Source organism: Bos javanicus, chromosome 3, assembly GCF_032452875.1.
Source record: "Bos javanicus breed banteng chromosome 3, ARS-OSU_banteng_1.0, whole genome shotgun sequence".
Classification (NCBI taxonomy): Eukaryota; Metazoa; Chordata; class Mammalia; order Artiodactyla; family Bovidae; genus Bos; species Bos javanicus.
In genome coordinates, this window is record NC_083870.1 from 110,790,289 (window position 1) to 110,807,924 (window position 17,636).

Consider the following 17,636-nt stretch of genomic DNA (forward strand, 5'->3'; position numbering starts at 1 on the left):
TCAGGGCTGCAACAGAATGAGCCTGCAACTGTTTTGTTGTGCCGGAAACTAAGCAGCGCTCAAAGAATGATGCAATATTCAAAAGTACACATGAGCCAGCTTGAAGGAGCGTCCCCTGGTCAAATCTAGAATAATTTGAAAATCAATACTCATTGATGAGTCCCTCTTTAGTGACAGCAATGAAAAATAACTCGGAATAAAATGAGAAACAGTTCTAACAGTTTTCTCTATTTCCCCACACCCTTGCCAGTACTTGATAGTAGCACTATTTTCTGTTTTGCAAAAGGATAAAAAGTAGTAGCTCACTATTATTATAGTTTTAGAAATCACTACTATGTTGATATATGGCAAAACCAATACAATATTGTAAAGTTAAAAAATAAAATAAAAAAAAATAGAAATCACTACTTACCAGTAAGGAATATTAACTGAACATATGTGTTTATTTCTTCAGGGAGTTTTTTATTCATATTCTTTGCCAATATTTCAACTGGATTATCTGTATTTTTCATATTGATTTTAGGAACTCTTGCTGTTGTTCAGTTGCTAAGTCACATGTGAGGCTTTGTGATACCATGGACTGCAGCAGGCCAGGTTTCCCTGTCCTTCACTGTCTCCCGGAGTTTGCTCAAACTCAGGTCCATTGAGTTGGTGATGCCATCTAGTCATCTCATTCTCTGTCACCCCCTTCTCATCCTGCCCTCAATCTTTCCCAGCATCAGGGATTTTTCCAATGAGCCGGCTCTTCACATCAGGTGGCCAAAGTATGGGAACTTCAGCTTCATGCTACCTGATCAGTCCTTCCAATGAATGTTCAGGGTTGATTTCCTTTAAAATGGACTGGTTTGATCTCCTTGCTGTCCAAGGGAGCCTCAAGATTCTTCTCTCACACCACAGTTCAAAAGCATAAATTCTTCAGCACTTAGCCTTCATCTCAGTCAGTTCAGTGTCTTACTCTTTGCGACTCCATGGATTGCAGCACGCCAGGTTTCCCTGTCCATTACCAACTCCTGGAGCCAACTCAGACTCATATCCATCACGTCAGTGATACCATCCAACCATCTCATCCTTTGTTGTCCCCTTCTCCTCCCGCCTTCAATCTTTCCCAGCATCAGGGTCTTATCCAATGAGTTGGTTCATCACATCAGGTGGCCAAAGTATTGAAATTTCAGTTTCAGCATCAGTCCTTCCAATGAATATTCAGGACTGATCTCCTTTAAGATTGACTGGTTTGATCTCCTTGCAGTCCAAGGGACTCTTAAGAGTCTTCTCCAACACCACAGTTCAAAAGCATCAATTCTTCGGCACTCAGCTTCCTTTATATTCCAATTCTCACAGTCATACATAACTACTGGAAAAACCATACCTTTGACTGACAGAACTTTGTTGGCAAAGTAATGTCTCTGCTTTTTAACATGCTGTCTAGGTTGGTCATAGCTTTTCCTCCAAGAGCAAGCATCTTTTAATTTCATGGCTGCAATCACCATCTGCAGTGATTTTGGAGCACCCCCCAAAAAATCTGTCACTGTTTCCACTGTTTCTCCATCTATTTGCCATGAAGTGATGGGACCAGATGCCATGATCTTAGTTTTCTAAATGTTGAGTTTTAAACCAACTTTTTCACTCTCCTCTTTCACTTTCATCAAGAGGCTCTGTAGTTCTTCTTCGCTTTCTGCCATGGTGGTGTCATCTGCATATCTGAGGTTATTGATATTTCTCCTGGCAATCTTGACTCCAGCTTATGCTTCATCCAGCCCAGCATTTCACATGATGTACTCTGCATATAAGTTAAATAAACATTTTGACAATACACAGCCTTGACGTACTTGTTTCCCAATTTGGAATCAGTCTGTTGTTCCATGTCCAGTTCTAACTGCTGCTTCTTCACCTGCATACAGATTTCTCAGGAGACAGATCAGGTGGTCTGGTATTCCTATCTCCTGAAGAATTTTCCACAGTTTGTTGTGATCCACACAGTCAAAGGCTTTGGCATGGTCAATAAAGCAAAAGTAGATATTTTTCTCAAAGTCTCTTGCTTTTTCAATGTTCCAGCAGATGTTGGCAATTTGGTCTCTGGTTCCTCCGCCTTTTCTAAATCCATCTTGAACATCTGAACATTCTAAATCCAGCCTTCATCTAGAAATTCTTAATTGTTATAAATATTAAGGCTTTGTCTGGTATATATGTTGCAAAATTTTTCTCCCAGTCTTTTGGTTATTTAAAAAAATTTTTTTACATTATTTTTCTAGGGTAACTGTAATACAGCGGTTGAGAACATGGACCCTGGAACTAGGCTGCATGAGATCTAATCTGAGGCTCCACAATTTAGAAGCTGATCTTGAGCAAAGTATTTAATCTTGTTGAGCCTCAGTTTCATTATATGTAAAAGGGAAATGATAATAGTGCCTGCATCAGAAGACTATTAGGATGCATAAATGAATTAAGAGATACAAAATGCTTAGAACAGAAGCTGGAACATATAAAGTGACACGTAAGTGGTGGTTATTATTATTTTTCAGGTGGAAAATTGTGTGTGTGTGTGTTAGTCAGTCTTGGCTTCTTGATTTTCTTTTTTGTTATAGAAAGGTTTCATGCCCCCCCCAAGAATTTAAAAATAAATGTTTTCCAATATTTCCTTGTATTATTTTAAGAGAGTGTTTTCTATGTTTAAAATCTATAACATCATGCCAGGCATTGTGTTGGTTGCCATGGATACAAGGATAAGCCAAGACTGAAGGGCCTGTTCCTTGCCCTCCTGGAGTTTATATTGTAGGGGAGTAATGGAGGAAACCAAGAAATCAATTACTAAAAAGATAAATTAGATATTCATCATGAAGGAAACAAAAACATTATTAACTTTTCCGCATTTTTAAAATCTGTTACCTCCTCCCCAGAATCGTCTCTCCTCTTGTAATGTAGCTTACACTTAGCATTAAGAAAGCAAATAGAAAACAACAAAGACCTACTTTATAGCACAGGGACTTATATTCAATACCTTGAGATAAACCATAAGGTAAAAGAATATGAAAAAATATATAGGTATAATTGAGTCGCATTGCTGTACAGCAGAAATTAACACAACATTGTAAGTTAACTATATTTCAATTGACAAACAAACAAACAAAAAAAGCAGGGACTTCCCTGGTGGTCCAGTGGCTAAGACTCCATGCTCCCAATGCAGGGAGCCTGGGTTCGATCCCTGGTTGGGGAACTAGATCCCACATGCTGCAATAAAGGCCCAGAGCAGCCAAATAAATAAAATAAAATTTTTTTAAAAAGCAAATAGAAAAACAAAAGGGGGGGGGTGGAGAAAATAAGTCTGGCCCAGCAGCTTTTGGTAGACTTCATCCCTTTTACTTCGTCTTTTCTGGCCTATATATTATCTCCATTGTTTTTTGTTGTAGTAAAGCTTCTTTGTAATCTTAAAATTTTTTTTCATTGAAATATAATTGACATAACAGTATATTAATTTCATGTGCATGTAATAATTTGATTTTTGTATCTATTGTGAGGTGGTGCTAGTGGTAAAGAACCTGCCTACCAATACAGGAGACATCAGAGACATGAGTTTCATCCCTGAGTTGGGAAGATCCCTTGGAGAAGGAAATAGCAACTCACTCCAGTATTCTTGCCTGGAGAATTTCATGGACAGAGGAGCCTAGCAGGCTACAGTCCATGGGGTCACAAAAAGTTGGACATGAATGAATCGACTTTACACACACATATTTTGTGAAATGGCCACCACAATAAGTCTAGTTAACATCCATCACCACACTTAGAATTTTTTTTCTTATGATGAGAACTTTTACCTTGTAACCTTTCTTTTTTTCTTATGATGAGAACTTTTACCTTGTAACCTTTCTTTCTTTTTCTGACCTCACATCGAGGCTAGCCACTGCAGTCAAAGCGCTGAGTCCTAACCACTGGACTGCCAAGGAATTCCCCCTTCCTTGTATCCTCTAAACAGTGTCCTTGCCACTGTCCCTAGCTTGAAGGCTTTGGTGCAAAGCCAAGAAGAAATTACAAAAACTGAAGAAGGATAAGAAGTAAAGAAAGGTGGGGACTGCCTCAAAAGGGACATCAGTGACTTTTTCAAAGTACCAGAAGCCGAATTTCAAGGCACTGAAACTCATCTTTTGTTTGTATGATTATGGATTCTGTGGATGCTTCTAATTCACAGGTCAGTTCTTTTGTCTTTCTTTTGAGAGCTGTTCTTCATTCAACTCTGCTAACGATCTCATTTCCATAAACTGAAATCTCTTCAAACCTAGAAATGGAGCCACTTCAGTTTCATTAAAACAGAAGTTCTGACCAGAGGGGTTCATGTCTCTTCTTTCAAGGGTGGGAGGTACTTGACTCTTGAAAGAACAAGCATTCAGGTGGCTGAGTAGGAGAATGGTAAAAGGTTTGTATGAATTGGGAATGATGGTTTGTCACAAAGTATCAGAGTGGCTGAGCAATTAAAGACCTAGGATACCAGTCCCAGTTGTCATCTATATAATGGAGTTCAAAGCTGCTGCTGCTGCTGCTGTATCGCTTTAGTCGTGTCCGACTCTGTGCGACCCCACAGACGGCAGCCCACCAGGCTCCCCCGTCCCTGGGATTCTCCAGGCAAGAACACTGGAGTGGGTTGCCATTTCCTCCTCCAATGCATGAAAGGGAAAAGTGAAAGTGAAGTCGCTCAGTTGTGTCCGACTTTTCTCGACCCCATGGACTGCAGCCCACCAGGCTCCTCCCTCCATGGGATTTTCCAGGCAAGAGTACTGGAGTGGGTGCATTGCCTTCTCTGGGAGTTCAAAACTACCTTCTAGTAAAATCATAGACCATGTTTTTCTAGCTTGTCTCATGTGCTGTTCTATATGCTGTAAATGCTCCCTTAATCTTCCTAATTCTAAAAGTAAGTATCAACACCATTATTATCATCTCTGATTACAGATAAGGAAATCTCCCTCAAGGCCTAGAGAGGTTAAGAGACTTGACAAAGGCATATAACTAGTTAGCAGCAGACCAAGGATTCAAACACACAGTCTGGTCCTAGAATTCTATGTACTGCTTAAAAGCTATGCTGACCTCTCAGGAGTGAGTTCTGTCTGTCCTGAAACATTTTTGGTTTTGTTGTTTTTCTTTCATTAAAAGGAACTGATTTCTTTTAAAAGACATATACAAAAGACATCTAGGGTAGACAATTTCTTGCAAATTTTAAGAGAATGAGAAGCAAGGGATAGAGCAATTTTCTTATGGAGTTGGACAGACCTTCCCAAGAAAAGATGCTAATATTTCAGATAAGAACTAAGAGTTCTGAACTTTTTCAAAATCACGTCTCAGACTTGTGAGACTGAGGTAACTTTCTGAAAAACAAAAAAAATTTTGAGTTTTATTTATTTATTTATTTTGGCTGTGGGTGTGTGGGATCTTGTTTCCCGACCAGAGATTGAACTCAGGCCCCCTGCATTGGAAGCATGGAGTCTTAACCACCAGTCTGCCAGGGTAGAAGAGGCCATTCTCCCCTGAAGGGCAGTGGGAAGGCTATGGGAAAGGGAAAGCGGGGAGTGGACACTGGCAGATGAGTCCCAGAATGATAACTCACAGGGGTTGGGGCAGGGTGACAGATCTAATCCAGTTTTGTGAATAAACTCTTCAGAATTTTAGCCCATTTCCTCCTAGCAACATCTCTTGCGTGACTGCTTCGTTTCCCCCCAAATAAATGGAGCCGATGGTAGAAAACAGAAGCAGCAGGCTGTTCGTGCAGCGGATTCACCGGCTGCTTCAGAAACATCCGATTCTCACTCCCGCGAGGGTTCTCAAGAGGCAGCAGGCACAGCACGTGGTTCAGGGTCTAAATTCAGCAGCCGTGAAAAGGCAGTGGGGGAGGGGTGGCAGGTGGGTAATGCAAGACTTGGGGAGGAGCTACTGAGCAACCCTGGGATCTGGCTTCCATGAGCATTCCAAGGAATATCTCTCCGTTTGCCTCTGAGGTTTACCTCGCTTCTCTTCTTTTATCCTCTGTCCAATAGGATTCGTGTTTATTTAAAGTCAGCCCTCTCCCTGAGTCCCCCAGCGCTTGTTGCAGCCATTCACCAGGCCTGATGAATCTTGAGTCATATTGCCAGCCTTGTTCTGGTTGGGGTGATTCAGAGAGAAGCCCCAGGGGAGGAGGAGGACGCACTTAGCAGGGTTTATTAGTGTCTGGGAAGAGGACTAAGAAGAAATGTTGCTGCCTCAAGTCGGGGAGTGAAGCTCCTGCCCAGGCTTTCCCTCCTGGGAGGAGTGTTCTTGAATTAACCCCAAAGAGAATGTATTTTCATCCATTATGGTAGAATAGCAGAGAAGACTTAATTAAGCTCAGTAATAACACGTTAGACTCTTCCTTCAGCTAAACACCCATTGTTCAGCCAGAGACATCATCGCATTACTTTACATTTATCTCATACCTCCTTATTCCATGAGAATGTTACAAATGAAGGAGACTTAAGAGTCCAGATTTGCATTTTCAATTCTTTAGTGTATTAGTGTAAACTCAGTTTACAGTAGGAACTCAGTTACTGAGCACCTAAAATTGGCCAGATTTTGGAGGGGGTTTATATTTTTTCTTACATTATTCTATTTAATCCTCACAACAATGTTAGGAGGGAGTTACAGGTCACCCTTCTTTTGGGGGTGAGGAAAGGGAAACTGTGAGCAAAGTAACTTACTAGGGACACACAGCTTTATTCCCAAGGTTAGGATTCATACCCAGATGTATAAAAATTTCGCAATGCATATTTTTTTTCGATGTACTTTGCTTTATTTAACAGTCATGAAACATTCATAATTCATCTAAGATATGATTTCACAGGCTGAATTCACAGATAAAGGATGTAGTCTCAGACTTCAAAGAACTCACAGTCTTGTGGAGGAAATCTGCAAGTCAGCAGACAGTAGAAATGCAATGCAGAGTGATCAAGCACAGTGACAGACCCAGAACAGAGTGTTTAGGAACAAAAAAGGAGGAAGTCACAGGCCCTGCCTGAGAAAGGCCAGGGAAGATGACCTGTAATCAACCAATGTCTGCTGCATTCCAGGTCGTGGAGCATGGGGATGCACAGGAATAACAGCCAAAATTTTGTAGTGGGCATTGTACTAAATATGCATTATCTATCTCATTTAATCCTTATAGCCCTGAGCCTGAGTTAAACTTTGAAAAATGGCAAAGGGAAATGGAGGCAGCGACCTCCTGCTCTCTCTCACCCATGGTACTAACTCTAGGCTGCTGGGAGAAGATAAGAATCTTGAATAGTGGGACTTAACCTAGAGCAAAGGCCACATTCTGGGCCTGTGTGAGGGCAGGCAAATGAGACAAAGGCTCTTTTGCTGCTCATGCTGTATTTCCAGTGACCAGCAGGAGAGGGCCAGTACCCAAACTGGCTTTCACTAGTGTCAAAAGTCCAGGAAGATATTGTGGTCGGAAAGATATTAAAATTCACTCCAGCTTGCCCCAGATACACCCCTGCAGTGTGTAGCATGCCTGCCAAAACCCAACCAGCCCTGATGATCTTGCCTGCTTTGTCCTACCCTTCTAGATTGTTCCTTTGCATTCTCTTGGGGAAACATCACTCAAGCTGTGCTTTCATTGTGTCCTTTACTCAATGAAGTACTCAAAGCAGAGAGGTTATTTTCAAAATTGTTCCTGTCTAACCAGGGTCACCACATAAGAGCCTGAGTTGGGTTCCCAGAACTTGGATGTCACATAGATAATAATAACTAACTTCAACTGAGAATTTACCAGAAGCCAGCCTCTATGTTAAGACTATGACCCACTTTACTTCATCCCAGGTGGTATTATTACCCTTATCCTTTTACAAATGAGGAAACTGAAGCTCAGAGAGGTTCAGAAACTCGCCTAGGGACAAATGACCTGAGATGGAACTGGAATGGAAACTTGAATCTGCTTCATTCCACAGCTGACCTATGCTACTTTCAGCATCTGAGAATGAAACTAGGAAATGTCAACACATGACGGATGAGGCATCTACAGTCAGTCTTTAACATGGGCTGCGAATCTGTAGCCGAGGTGACTTGGAAACACTCAAGCCCGTGAAAGGGAATTTAATTGGCACCAATGTAGTATTATTCAGACTGGTAAGGTGATACTTCAGTATTCCAGGGTCCCCTTTAAGGAGGTTATTTAAAATTTGCCCTTTTGTAGTATATGATTTTTTTAAAAAGTGACTTGAAGTTATTTAACAATTTAGATTAACAGATAATTAAAACTAGCACTAAACAGTTGTTTTTATAAATTCTCAATAACACTCATAAAGTATTTTTTAACATTTCCTTACTTGGTAATGCATATTGTTTAATTCACTTTAAATTAATTAATCGTGAAAGAAAAATATTATTTGTCCACCAACACGTTTTTTTTTGTTTTGCCACATGGCATGTGGAATCTTAGTTTCCTGACCAGGGATTGAGCTGCGCCCCCTACAGTTTAAGAATGGAGGTTTAACCACTGGACCCACCAGAGAAGTCCCTCTACCAACACATTTAAAACAAGTATTTTAATCATGTGTACTTAATGTGTTGAAATTTAAATGGAAATATAAATATATATTAAAAAGGACATTCATAATTTTGTGTTTGGGATTCTTACAGTTTATAATTTTTGCATCTTAAATTTCTAAAAAATCAACTATTTTATAACATAAATATTATGTTTCTCAGAAATAAACGGAGACCTTTTGGGGCTACTATTTGTAAGCACTTTTCAGATAATATTTACATAGGTAGTCGACATTCCCCCATAAGTGAAAAACAAGCTCAATGGGATATAGTTGTCCCTATGGGCAGGATACTGTAGTGTTTAAGGGTATGGAGATAGATTGCTTAGGTATAAATCTTGGTTCTACCACTTGGTAAATTTGTGACTCTAAGTAAGAAATCTCTCAGTACTTCAATTGCCTCATTTCATTGTTTTTTTAAAGATAGAGGGAAAAAATATTATAGGCATACCTTGCAGATGGGCTTCCCTAGTGGCTCAGATGGTAGAGAATCTGCCTGCAATGCAGGGGACCCGGCTTCCATCCCTGGGTTGGGAAGATCTGCTGGAGAAGGGAATGGCAATGGCAACCCACTCCAGTATTCTTGCCTGGAGAATCCCATGGAGAGAGGAGCCTGATGGGCTACAGTCCTTAGGGTCACAAATAGTCAGATGCAGCTAAGCAACTAAGCACAAGCCCACCTTGGAGGTATTATGGGCGTAGCTCCAGACCACTGCAATACACACAGTACTGCAACAAAGTGAGTCACATGATTTTTTTGGTTTCCCAATGCACATAAAAGCTATGTTCATATTAATCTGTTGTCTATTAAGTGTGCAATAGCATGTCTAAAATAAAGTACATCTTAATTAAAAAAATGCTATTATCTGACAAGGCAGGGTTGCCACAAACCTTTAATCTGTAAAAAGCATAATAAAGTGAAGCACAATAAAATGAGGTATGCCTTATAGGGTTGAGAAAATTAGATGAGTTAATGCATGTAAAGCCCCATATGCATAGAAGATATTTTATCTTTTCATTTTAGAAAATCCAGAAATTATAGAAAAATGGAGGCAACACCAGAAATCACCCTATCTCCATAACTTGATCAGTAGTGTCTAATCCTAGTGGTGCTTTTGTACAAATTAAAAAAGCTGGTCCTTCTTCAAAATACTTCACTGCCATCAGCCAGGAAGTTGTCTAAATGGGGGCACCGTTTAATAATTACTCTGGGACATCAGGCATAAACCAAGAGTGTCAGGAGCAAAACAGGACATTTGGTCACCTTGTCTATGGATGAAAATGTAGGATGTTTTCAATCTGAGGCTATTACTGATCATGTTGAGATGAACAAAATTGCAGATAAAGTTTTTTACTGTATTTAGAATTTAGGCTAGATTCCAGCACCTCGCAGGCATACAAAAGGTATTTGTTGAATAAAAATGAACGAATGAAAGAGGGGAAGGAAGCTTGGAGAAGAAGAAGACTGAGATTGATGGAGAAGAAAAGAAGGATGAATTTGCTAAATGACATGCTACATTATTTTCCAAAAGGGTTGTATGAAAACTGTTTCAATTTGTTAATTTTTAAAATTTTAAATTATTTTTAATTTTATTGTTATTTTCAAAATTTTTGGCCATGTTACATGGCTTATGGGATCTTAGTTCCCTGACCAGGGGTCAAACCTCTTCCAAACCTGGCAGTGGAAGCATAGAGTCCTAACTACTGAAAAGTCCACAATTTGTGTTAACTTAGATGAAAAATGGTATCTAATTTTTATTTGCATTTTTGGAATTATCAGTGAAGATGAATATTTTCCATATGTTTGTTCATTTATTTTGGCTATTTTTTACTGAGATCTTGATGATTTTATAAAATTGTATAAATTACTTATATTAACATATTAAAGATATTCACCACTTATAATTTTTCTTTGCAATTAAGTTTTTCAGTGTAACTTTTAATTTTTGTCTTTTTTTTCACACGGTGATTTCTAACCTTCATGCACAGAAATTTATTGATATTTTGTTTTGTAGTTTATTTGTATCATATTAAACCTTAGAAATTTCTCTTCCTGACAAAGATCTGATATTCACATCGATTTTTTCCTCATTAATTCTTTCAGGATTTGATTTAAAAGTATATTTATCTCTTTAATCCACCTATATAGAATTAGTTTGGTAATTTTTTCATAAACTAGTTATTTTAATATCATTTATTGACTATTCCTTTCTCATTGATCTCTGATGTTCCCTTATGGAAAAAATTCATATATATGGTTCTATCTCTGAGCTATCTTCCTCCCTTTGATAATTCTTTAAACTCTTAACTTCTTTGATATTTAAAATCAATCCAGGAAAATAATATGAAAAACAATATATGTACATTATAACTCAATCACTTTGTTGTACACCAGAGATAACACAACCTCGTAAATCAGCTACACCTCAGTTTTAAAAAATCAATCCGAGTGGTCAGTTTATGGCTTCTCTGATAGCTCAGTTGGTAAAGAATCTGCCTGCAATGCAGAAGACTCTGGTTCGATTCCTGGGTCAGGAAGATCCACTGGAGAAGGGATCAGCTACTCATTCCAGTATTCTTGGACTTCCCTGGTGGCTCAGCTTAGCTGCAGAGTGATGATACCTTCAAGTACCTGTGTGGGGAGGGCCTGGAAGGACATGTAGCTCACTGTAGGGCTAAGAGGTGATCAAAATCAGGTAGAGCATTATAATCACTTCAAGCCAAGTCTCCTTCCCTCTCCCCCAACCCATAAACAAGTAAATAGAGAAATAAATAAATAAATGAATGTTCCACCAACACAGCATGTTTTCCCTTAGCAAAGGAAAGCCATACTGAGTGAGACACTTTGGTTAATCCAGTGTTTCTCTTGAGAGATGCGATCTAGATTCTGATTAGATCTGCTGGAAGACTTACTCAGGTATTGAAACCAACCCTTCCTATAGGATACTTGCTTGAAGGTTCCATAACAGAGTACTGGAGTTTGTGCAGTTGGCTGCTTTCCAAGGACGTGGAGGACGTGGCATAGCCACTGAGACACCTAGTGGTGAGTATCTTTACTACACTGTTAGAATTTGCCATTTGGGCCTGAATCCCAGGGACAGAGGAGCCTAGTGGGCTGCTGTCTGTGGGGTCGCACAGAGTCGGACACGGCTAAAGCGACTTAGCAGCAGCAGCAGCAGCTTCTCAGGTGGAAAAGGCAATGGCACCCCACTCCAGTACTCTTGCCTGGAAAATTCCATGGACAGAGGAGCCTGGCAGGCTATAGTCCATGGGGTTACAAAGAGTCAGACACAACCGAATGACTAACATTTTCTTTCACTTAGGAACCCCTTATTACTGGGAAGAGTGGGTTTGGGGACCTCAGGTGCCCTCTTTTCTGCTCCAAAATAACTTGAGGCTTCTATTGTGTTTGTGAAGCTACAGAGATAGATCTGTGCTGATAGATCTGGAAACTGAATAGCCTCCGCAAAGTTGGAACTACAAAGCTAATTAACACAAATTAAGCTGACCAACATGGTAACTCAGGCCTTGGGATACAGTTGAAGATGTAAATTTAGCCAATTCAATTAATATTCATTAGGGAGTGGCAATATGTTTTATCAAGCATATTATCTCCACCCCCTACTTTCTATGCCGTATAAAAAGTCAAACCAGAGAATTATTATACTTTTTATTATTGAAATTATAATTTGAATTGTAAGTTCATCCACATTCAGAGTATTATAGATTGAATATTGTTCTACGTGCCATTCAGCATAATTTTCCACATATTTGAACTATGGAGTTGTGTTTAATATCAGAAATTAGTCATTTATGACTGGGGCCATTCTTCAATTGCTCAGAAAAGGGAGACTAATGGATTTGTTCATTCATTCATTCAAATATATGTTGAGTTTCCACCACCAGGTTGCAGGGATTTGGTGGTTTAAAGAGAATCTCAGTCATTGCCCTCATGATCTTATAGACTAAAGAGTACAATTTAGAAAGTCTGTACAATGGAGTGGGATGAGTGTTATGAGAGTGTAAGTTCAGGATGCCAATCAAATGATGCAACTTGGTCTTTCTTTGGGGTCACAGGAGGCCTTCAGGGAAGGGTAGGTATAAGTTAAGTCCTAAAAGATGGATAGGAGCTAACTAAAACGTGGTAAGAAGGGTAGCAACATTCAGCATAGATGGTACTCTGTCTTTGATGAAACACTTTCTCACTGACCTCTGTGACATGACACTCGGATGATTTTCGCCTTGCCTCAATGATGTCTCCTTTGCTGACTTCTTCCTCTTAAGACCTCTAAATGATGAGATAGTTCACATCTCAGTTTTGGACTCACTTTAACAACCAGGCTCTCTTTTGATCTAGATAGTCTCTTCAAGACTTCAAGCACCTTCTAAATATTAATAATCTTTACATTTTTACTTACTTGATAGGGTAGATCTCTCTTCTGAGTTCCCAATTTATATATCCAACTACTTACTAGACATCTCCATTCAGAGCTCTAGCTCACGTATCAGATTTAATATGTCCAATCTAGAGCTCTTGACTTTATCAACCTAACATATTCCTTCCAGTCTTCCCCAGCATAGTAAATGGCATCATATAGTTAACAATAACAGGGATTTATCCTCTGCATGAAATTAAAAAGTCATTTCTACCTCTGAAATATATCTCAAATGTCACTACAGCCTGATCTTTTCTACCTCCATCTCTCACCTCAATTACTGTACCTACCTTTTTAAAAAAATGTTTATTTATTTAGCTATGCTGGCTCTTAGCTGTGGCATATGGGATCTAGTTCTCTGACCAGAGAACTTGGCCTCCTCATATCTTGGCCTCCTGCATTGATAGTGTAGAGTCTCAGGCACTGAACCATCAGGGAAGTCTCAGTGCAACCACTTTATAACTTTTCTCCTTGCTTTCTTTCTGGGTCCTCTCTAATTCAGTTTCCATTCAGCAGCTAGAGTGAACTTTTAGGAAAAAGCAATTCAGATGTCATTTTCCTTCCCCTATTTAAAGGCCTTCAGTGGTTTCTTGTTGCTCTTAGATTAAAAATCCAAACACCTTCAGTTCAGTTCAGTCGCTCAGTCGTGTCTGACTCTTTGCGACCCCATGAATCGCAGCACGCCAGGCCTCCCTGTCCATCACCAACTCTCGGGAGTTCACTCAGACTCACCAAACACCTTACCAAGATTTAAAAGGCCCCCGTCTGCTTCCCCATTCTTATCTCTCTGGTTCCCAAACCCCATCCACAGGAAGCCCCTGTCTTTTCTTAGGATTTATCAAGTTACTTTGTCTGCATGGTTCTTGCCTCAAGGTATTTGAACTTGCTGTTTATCCAGCTCCAAGTGCTCTTCCCCCAACTTTCTGCAGAGTTATGGCTTCTTCATTCTTCTATGTCAGATTGAACGTCACCTCAAAAGTCTTCTCCCCTCTCTGTAATGCCATTCCATATGTGATGTAATATACATGAGAGTTCTCTTTACGATTTCTAGTATTTATCTTGTTTCTTTCTTTTGTTTATTGTCTGTTTCCTCTGTTGCACTGAGATTCTGTCAGAGTTCTTTAAGTCTGTACCATTGGTACGTAACAGACAAGAGCACAGAAATGCTTAATATGCTAAACGAATGAATGAAGCATAACAGTTTTTAAGGCTCTGGTTCCATCTCCAGGGCCTTGTCCCAAGGTTCTGTACTTTTCTGACATACTCCTTAGGGAAATTGTGAAGATTAGGTGAAGTGTTTAGTATAGTTGTTAAGTGCTCAATAAATACTAGCTATTGTTTTAAAAAAAAAAAATCAGAAGCTCTTGAATGTTATAGGCCAGAAGACAAATTGAGTTCAGTAACAAATGTCTGGTTAGTATATTTTCAAAGAGGCAAGGTTAGTAATGGCTCTTATTTTTTAAATAAATTTTATTAAAAATAAATAGTTTATTTACAATGTTGTGTTAATTTCTGCTTTACAACAAAGTGTACATATACGTACATATATTTATTCCCTTTGATATTCTTTTCCATTATGGTTTGTCACAGAAGATTGAATATAGTTCCTTGTGTACACAGTAGGGGCTCCCCTGATAGCTCAGTGGGTAAAGAATCTGCATGCAACGCAGGAGACACAGGAAAGGTGGGTTCAATCCCTGGGATGAGACTATCCCCCTAGAGAAGGAAATAGCAGCCTACTCCAGTATTCTTGCCTGAAAAATCCCATGGACAGAGGAGCCTGGGGGGCTACATTGGTTGCAGAGTCAGATATGCTTGAGAGACTAAGCACACACACAGTAGGATCTTGTTGTTTCTCCATCCTATCTATAAACTCTGCCTCTGCTAATCCTCAACACCCACGCCTTCCCTCCCCTGCTCCCATCCACCACCCACCCCCATTGCCACAAGTCTGTTCTCTATATCTGAGTCTGTTTTTGTTTCATAGATACGTTGATTTGCGTCACACTTAGATCCCACATATAAGTGATATCATACAGTATTTGTCTTTCTCTTTCTGACTTACTTTGTTCACCGTGCTCCCAAAGCAGTGGGCCCTAAACATGGTGTCACTACTGCCCTTTCTTTCTGTTTTCCAGGTAGCAATCAAAATTATCTTTTAAAGAAGCAAATCTGATGCTTCTTACTCTTCTTTTTAAAACCACTTGTTGTCTTCATATTGCCCGTAGGAAAAAAAAAAATTACAAACTCCTAAATTCTGAAGGTGAACCTCCATTCCCATCCCATTTCTCTCCAGTTATCTCTCCTTCTTGCATTCTTTGCTGCAGTCATACTGGCTACCTTTTAGTTCTTTTAACTTGCTCTCACCTGAGAAGGGGATGACAGAGGATGAGATGGCTGGATGGCATCACCGACTCGATGGACATGAGTTTGAGCAAGCTCTGTGAGTTGCTGGACAGGGAATCCTGGCATGCTGCAGTCTATGGGGTCACAAAGAGTCAGACACGACTGAGCGAATGAACTGAACTGAACTGAGCATAGACAATTTTAATGCTGTTGCAAATAGTGGAAGAAATGAGATGATAGGGTAAAGAGAAGGTTTTGTTTACGATGGAAATGATTCAGTAGAAGTAACTGATGATACAGCAAAGAAAATTCCCTGAGACGGCACGGGGGTGTAGCATGGAATCCAAATCACTGGGGCAGGAGTGGTGGGTGGGGGCCTAGGGCTTGCCCTTTGGTAGGGGCAGAGATATACTTTTCATGATATCAGGAAGGAAGTCAGAGATGATGGACACAGATGCAAGTAGTTTGGTGGCTTCTAGCTGGATGAGAATGTTCCTATGCAGTGATTCTTATTTTCTCAAAGAAATATGAGAAGTCATTAGTTATGGAGGTGTGACAGAACAGAGTGTTGGAGTTTGAACAGAGAAAGCATGAAATACACTATCTCTGGAAGAGAGAAAGTGAACTTACTAGGGAAATTCGGTAAGATTGACAGGAAAAGCCTAATGCCCTTTCGAGAACCGTGGTCAAAATTTAAAGTGAAAGCCTCAGCCCTTGTTAAAGAAGGTGAATTCTTTGGTCCAACCACAAACAGAATTTTACCAGGTGAGTATAATGGAGAAAGGGCTATGGCCATCGCAACATCTAAACTAGGTGACAAAAGTTGTGAAAGTGAGAGTGAAAATCTGGGAGTTGTTTTTCTTTTTCTGGCTGTATGGCATGTGAGATCGTAGTTCCCCAACCTGGGATCAACCCTGTGAACCCTGCAGTGGGAGCGTGAAAGCCTAACCACTGGACTGCCAGGTTAAGTCCTGGTTTGGTGGTTCTGATGAAGTCAGACTCAGAAGTTACTATGTTGGCTGGGATTCCAAAATAGAGATTTTCTAAGGGATGTTATTCCTGGCAATAACAAATAGGATTAACTACGATGTGGGTGGGTGGCTAACATAGGATAGAAGGAAAGATGGCTGGAGTCGAGGAGGTAAAGGATTGACAAGAGTATTATTGGGTGGTCATCCATTCAGATGGTGCCTGATATACAGAATTAGAAAAGAAGACATGAGCCATGGGCTAATATTAACCAGAGGAGTGATCCACCCAAAGGTCTCTAGATGACACTAATTAGGAGAGGTATTAAGGGAAATGGCTCATGCACTTCGAAATAAGAAGGATGTTGTCCATTGGTTGATTCCATATATATTTTTTAATATGGTAATTTTAAAGTATCTTAATCTGCTCATCAAGTGTTTTGTGGTAGAATTAAGAAAAATGTTTAATTCCTTCTGTGATTTGTGTTTGTAAATAGTCTATATGCTGCTGCTGCTGCTGCTGCTAAGTCGCTTCAGTCCTGTCGGACTCTCTGCGACCCCATAGACGGCAGCCCACCAGGCTCCGCCATCCCTGGGATTCTCCAGGCAAGAACACTGGAGTGGGTTGCCATTTCCTTCTCCAATGCATGAAAGTAAAAAGTGAAAGTGAAGTCGCTCAGTCGTGTCCGACTCTTTGCGACCCTATGGACTGCAGCCTACCAGGCTCTGCCGTCCATGGGATTTTCCAGGCAAGAGTACTGGAGTGGGTTGCCATTGCTTTCTCCGAAACAGTCTACATATATACCACAAAATCAAGGCCTTTTTGAGCAAAAGAACACTCACTTAAGCCTATTGAGACACTTATACTGCTAGAACCAATACTCCAATGAGGTTCCAAAATCAAATCAGTAAATGCTGTGTACGAAATCTGTAAATTTTTCTCTAATTCCATTGGCCCAGCACAAAGCTAATTTATGCTTTTGAACTGGAGACTACTGTTCTTTCTGTGGAAAGATACCAGCAGTCTGCTCATAAGGGCAATCAAGAAAGAAAAGGGTCTTCTAACATCTCTCCCCAGGAGCTGATAGGGCCCTGGCTGTTTGCTTTCACGGGAAAATTGCTCTGGAAAACCCATTCAAATATCTCCCAGCAAATCACGGTGGCCTACAGACAACTCCTTTACCGCTCATTGGCCGACTGAAATCTTCAACCACTCCATTCCTCCCGCCTCTCATCGAGAGCCAATAGGAGAGATGAGATCTTCGTAACCTAGCGTCACCAAGCACAGTACTTGCAATTGGCTATTGGAGCTACCGATCGAGAAGTAGGCGGGGCCATGCCAGCAGGCC